The sequence below is a fragment of the Myotis daubentonii genome, chromosome 14 (genome assembly GCF_963259705.1).
Source record: "Myotis daubentonii chromosome 14, mMyoDau2.1, whole genome shotgun sequence".
In the NCBI taxonomy this organism is placed as follows: domain Eukaryota; kingdom Metazoa; phylum Chordata; class Mammalia; order Chiroptera; family Vespertilionidae; genus Myotis; species Myotis daubentonii.
In genome coordinates this window covers 13,177,737-13,183,736 of record NC_081853.1, presented here as the reverse complement: position 1 = coordinate 13,183,736, position 6,000 = coordinate 13,177,737, and the positions used below count along the sequence as shown (strand labels likewise).

Sequence of the window (6,000 nt, the reverse complement as noted above, 5' to 3'; positions counted from 1 at the left end):
AAGTCATGGGGGCATAATGTACGGCATCATGACTCTAGTTAATCCTATATTTGAAAGTTACTAAGAGAGTAAATCTTAAAAATTATCAAAAGAAAAAAATATAACTGTGTGGTCATAGATGTTAACTAGATTCATTGTGCTGATCATTTCATAATATACACAAATATCAAATCATGATGTCATACACCCGAAACTAACATAATGTTGTATGTCAATTATACCTCAATAATAATAATAATAATAATAATAATAATAATAATAGTAGTAGTAGTAGTAGTAGGGACATTGAACTCTTCAGCAGCTGACCCCAATTTGGCTGAAATAGCACCATTCTATCAAGTTGGCCGTGAGCTGCAGCTGCCCCACTTTTCCTTTGCTCATCTCCTATCGATCTAAACTAATCACATAATTAGCCCAGGCAGGAAGTCTTCTGTGGTGTTAAATAACTCCGAAAACCTACCGGAGATGCGTGAGTGGATGGATTGGAATTAACTTGTAGTACATTGCCTGTGGACTAAGATATGTTCGGTGCAAGGCCTGAAAAACAAGCTGGATTTAGCATAAAAAATGAATTATTTTTACTTGTCGGGCCCGTGGTTTTCAAAGTGTGGGTCCCCGATCAGTATCACCTGGGAAGGTGTCAGGCCCCACTCCGGACCTACTGAGTGGAAGCACTGGGGGTGGGGCCTTGCTGTTAGTTCTAACAAACCCTCCCCAGCAGGTGGCGCTGATGGAGAACCACTGCTTTAGACTTTCTCTCGAGGTTCTGGACTTGTTTTTGTGAGCTACCTTCTGAGAAAGAAGAAAAAGGGGAGGGGCGGGACAGAAAATCATAAAGGTGGTGAAGGAGCCCTGAGCAACCTGGATGGGAAGCCTGTTCACTAAAGTGTGACCATAGACCAGCACGATGGGGTTCATTTGGAATCTGGGGGGTCTTATTCCTTAAGAACAGCATGGGACAGGGAGATGCTCGCTGGGCCAGGCTCACTAGACAGAATGCTCAGAGAGTGACAGAAATGCTGCTATCCTGTGGCCCCAGGAGAGGACATAAGGGTGAAATAAAGAGCCACAATTGCTCTCTGAGAGTCCACCCCCACCCCCCAGATGTACACACAGATGGTACTTAGTAAATGCTCATCGAATTGATAAAAATTGAACCTGAGAGGCCTAGATTGCTTCCCCAGCTAATTTTGATGGGGAAAGTAGGTGTGTTTATTGGGCCTGGTCTCTACAGAAAACCAGGAGTTAACTCGTAGAGCATCTACTATTCTCTCTTGTCCTGCCATCTGGTAAACAACTTGATTGGGCAAAGAGCCCCAAGCTTTAGTACACAGACATGCACTGTTACTAGTGTGTGACCTTAAGCAAGTCACACACACCCTCTAAACTTCTGTTTCCTCACCTACAGAAGGAGGATAATCGCTGCTTCCAAATGTTTTTGCTCAGCTTTATAGCACCAGCACCTGGTACATACAATACCTGGCACACAGTAGGTGTTGAATAAATATTTATCAAATAAATATAAGAAGGAAGAGAGAGTGGAAAGAAGGAAGACTGGTTGATTTTTGTGAGTCTTATATGAAAAAAGGATAATAATATTAGTAATGATAGACTCAGAAAAATCTTCTAGGTGCCTAGGAGTAGGACCTATGTACTTGCTGAAACTAGCCCTGTTCTCCCCATTCCTCTGCAGTCCACAGTGACTCCACTTTCCAGCGGTACCTCTGGGGCAGCCTCACTTCTGGCTGCAGAGCCATAGCAGCGATGCATAGTAGGTGGTCAAGATGTTTGCAGAACTGAAATGAACTACAAGTGTGTGAACATGCTTGAGGATTGGTGGTGGTTCCAAGTAGGACTGACCCATATTTTCAATCTCTATTATTCAGTAATCACATGTGAATTATTTTATGTTGTTTTATTTCTAGGAGACATAATCATTAACCTTTTGGTGAGCACATTTGCCTCAGGGTTATAGTAAGCACTTTTAGTAACACCCTTGCCATATGTTATTAAGTTATAGGAATGCCATTAGTGGTCTTCATTTACATGATTGGAGGGATGCTTTCACCTTGAGAATGTTTGGATTTCCCCTGCCTTTCCTTGACTATCTCTCCCCCTTTTCCTTTGAATGTCAGTACAGAGCACCAACCTGCCTACTCAAAAGACAATTAGGAGAAAAGTTAGGAAAGGTCCTTATTAACTTTGCGGAGAGTCCTTGGTTACAGTTCTTCTCCGAAGAGCATAGGTTTTGGACTCAGACGTGAGTTGACCCCAAACCCACCTATTACCAACTGTGTGACCTTGAGCGAGTTGCCTAAGTTTTCTGAGTCTAAATTTCCATGTGTGTCATATAGAGATCATGTGTGGATTAAATAAAATAACATTTGCAAATATACCTACAATAACTATACAGCAATAGTTCATTTCCTTCTTTTTTAAAAATGTATTTTATTGATTTTCTACAGAGAGAGGAAAGGAGAGAGATAAAGGGCTAGAAACACTGATGAGAGAAACATTGATCAGCTGCCTCCTGCACACCTCCTACTGGGGATGTGCCCGCAACCAAGGTACATGCCCTTGACCGGAATCGAACCTAGGACCTTTCAGTCCACAGGCCGACGCTCTATCCACTGAGCCAAACCTGTTAGGGCTCATTTCCTTCTTTTACCAGCATGTTGGGCAGGTATACTTAGGAGGTACAGCCCACTGGAAGGAGGAGGTCTGTGCCCAGACCCAAGTCTCAAGCTTGGATACGGAAGAGGACAGATGGGTGAGGTTTCTGCTCAGAGACACAGCCCCTTTTTACCCTCTGAAAGACAAGATGGAGTCTGACAAGTATTTTTCTATAACGTTGGGTTAGCTGTGGTGACGATAATCATGGGAAAAGGTTCTTTCAGGCTCCTTGCCAAAAATAGAGTATTATTTTCTTCCATCATTTGGATTTTGATTGTGAGTGGAACAATAAAGATAAGGAATGGACCCGAAGTTTGAAAAGTAAGGACACAAAGAACAACATAAGATACCTTCTTTCTAATGCTGTCAATACAGAAAGGCACCAGCACAATAGAAATGGACCTGCACATACCTCTAAGTTATCTATTGTTTACCATAAAACTACCCTCTCCAAACAGAAACAACCTAGTGGGTATTTATGCCTAAGGAGGAATCAGAGAGAAAAAGAAGGTTATTATTGCTAGGGACATTGTTCTGACTTAAGCATTGCTCTCCCTGGCCTTTTGAGTTTTCTAAATGCAGGCCAGACCCACTTTAGCACAAGGAGTAATAGCTGTTTTTCAACATATTCCTATCAGGTGGCTCTGTTAGCTCTTAGCACATCCTTTAAAAGGCACTGTAAGTAGTCAATGTTGGACCATCATGCCTCCAGCTGAGCCTGGGCTCCTGGAGCTGGCGTGGAAGGAGAGATTCAGGGCAGAGTTACAGGAAGAGCCTGGAGTGAGGAAATCGAGGGGTGGACAGGCAGAAACGAGGCTCCTGTAGGGTTTTAATTGCAAAGACAAAATGGAAACCAAACTGCAGGTGGGCCTGCAGTATGACTCAAGTCACTGTTTCTCAGTGATGGTTTACTTATTTCTTTGATCGAAAGCCAATAAGTGACATGTGGAATTAGCCTTAGAGGCAGGGGGCAGGCATTCTGGTGGCATTTGCTCTCAAAACTGAGATGGGGTCAATGTCTGACCTGCTCCACAAACCAGCAGCCCGGAGGCTGGGTGAGGTTGCCAGCACTGCCACCTCCTCCCTGGCATTTCACCTTCTGAGCATATCCTGTTCACGCTGTAGTAGTTTCTACCTTCAGCTAAGAAAGCAGCATCCAGACTAGGCTTGGGAACCAGCGGGCTTCCCAGACCAAGGAGGCTCCTACAATCACTGTCAATAAGCAGGGCGATGACAGTCTATTGACTTAACTGGATCAGAAGCAGTCAAGGGCCAAATGTCCCAAGTCGTGGGCTGACTAGCCTACCCCAAACCCCTCAAATAAAGATGTTATCTTATTTTGGAAAAGGGCCTTGCAGATATAGTTATGTTAAAGATATTAAGACCTTAAGGATATCATTCTGGATTACCTGAATGGGACCTTAATCCTATGACGAGTGTCCTTATAAGACTGGCACAGAGGAGAGATGCAGAGAGGAGTGGAGGAATGTGAGGAGAGAGGCAGAGAGAGACGTGGCCAAGGACTGCCGCGGCCACCAGCTAGGACAGCTTGCGGAGCCTCTGGCGGGAGCCGGCCTCGCTGGGTTCGGGAAGCCTGGGCTCCAGGACCCTGAGAGAGCACATTCCTGTTGTTTGAAGCCACCAGCCTGTGGTCTTTGCTGCAGAAGTCACGGGAAACACCATGTTGGTGATGGTGCTGGGTTCGGGGAGTGGAACATAAGCCAAAGGGGTTCTCAAGGAGGTGTGTGGTGAAAAAGAACAATTCTGCGTTTGGTTCTTTGTAGCAGAGCTATTGATATAGTTTCTTTTTGTCAATAAACTCCCCCCCCCTTTTATGAATATATGAGGGAAGGGCCTCCTTCCTTCATCCTCCCTTAGAGAAACTGGTTATTGTAGACCAGGGTGTGCTTCCTATGATAGTGCTGAGAACTTTTCCCTTCCCTTCCTTACGTTCGACTACTCAGCCCGTCCGAGGTGTCTGATCACTGCATTTCGTGTCTATTGGCTTTGGGAAGCTAATTTTGCCATCTTAAGCTCGTTCCTCTCCGCCTCTCTGCAGGAGAAGAATGGGACTAGGGAGAGGTTGTACATTTCCTGTTCTAGTATCTTACCTACCAAAATGGAAACTGCAAATCTTCTCTCTGCTTAACACACCCTTGGTCTCCAGGAAACACAGTAGTTCTTAGAGATCGACCTCCTGAGTTGTGACTGTCAGCAGACCCCAAATACCAATGTTTAAGTGAGCCAACAGGAGATGAATATCTTAACTGCCGTTTTATTTCCATCCAGGCCCAGGGACAACTTAGAAAGGGCTTTGTTCTGAGGGCGCAGACCAGGAGGGCGGAAGGGCTGCCGATGCCATGGTGTTGAAGTTAGCCTGTCAGTCATCGTGATTGAAACATAACCGGGTGGCTTCCGCAGGGTAATAAAATGCTGAGCAAAAGGTTGCTGAATTGGAGGATGTAATAAAGTCTGCTTGGCTTCATTTCCGATGCCGCAGACTCCTGAGAACAGGCCCATTTCCTTATGCCTTGGGATTTGTTCGAGTTGCTTTTCATGCCTGGAAATGATAGAACATAAAAACAGACATCTAAGTTAGAACCGATGGCAATGTTTGAGTCATGGCAATACATAAAACGTAAGTTTGCTTACTGCTAATCTGTTAGATTGCCATTAACATTGTACAAGAAGCCATCCAGTTGAGGGAAGATTCTGTGAAATCTTGCTGAAGCCTGCCCCCGCTCGGTGCCCCCATTGTCTATAGCTTGTGCCCACAACCCGCACAGTCAGCTACAAGGTCCCTTAAGAGTCTGTTCTATGGCCGAAACCGGTTTGGCTCAGTGGATGGAGCGTCGGCCTGCAGACTGAAGGGTCCCAGGTTTGATTCCGGTCAAGGGCATGTACCTGGGTCGCGGGCACATCCCCAGGGGGTGTGCAGGAGGCAGCTGATCGATGTTTCTCTCTCATTGATGTTTCTAACTCTCTATCTCTCTCCCTTCCTCTCTGTAAGAAATCAATAAAATATATTTTTTTAAAAAAAAGAGTCTGTTCTATGGACCCAAGGCTTACATATAATTGAGGCCATTTCAGACCTGTATTAATGAGGTAAGAATGGGTTCTCAGACATAGGCATTATCAGAACTACCTGGTGAGCTGGTGAAAACACCCACTTCTTGAGTCTCTCCCCCACATTCTGACTCAACAAGTCAGGAGAGAGGCCCAAGGATCTGGGGAGAGCTTCCTAGCAAGGTCTCCACAAGAGTCGGAGGTTCTCAGCCCCTGGATTGGGGGAATCGGTGAGCTAGTGTGCCGCAGGCTGAGTCAGCT

General features: G+C 45.2%; 1 protein-coding gene across 2 annotated transcripts in view; it reads right to left on the bottom strand.

Annotated features, from left to right (window-relative positions):
• Positions 1-4,930: 4,930 nt before the first annotated feature.
• The window catches only part of FHIT (fragile histidine triad diadenosine triphosphatase), a 1,351,032-nt gene continuing 1,349,962 nt past the window's right edge, over positions 4,931-6,000 (bottom strand). For both annotated transcript variants that reach the window (XM_059662896.1, XM_059662897.1), the window contains one exon: positions 4,931-5,233. The gene's annotated coding sequence lies outside the window, so the exon portion shown is untranslated. The remainder of the gene's footprint in view (positions 5,234-6,000) is intronic.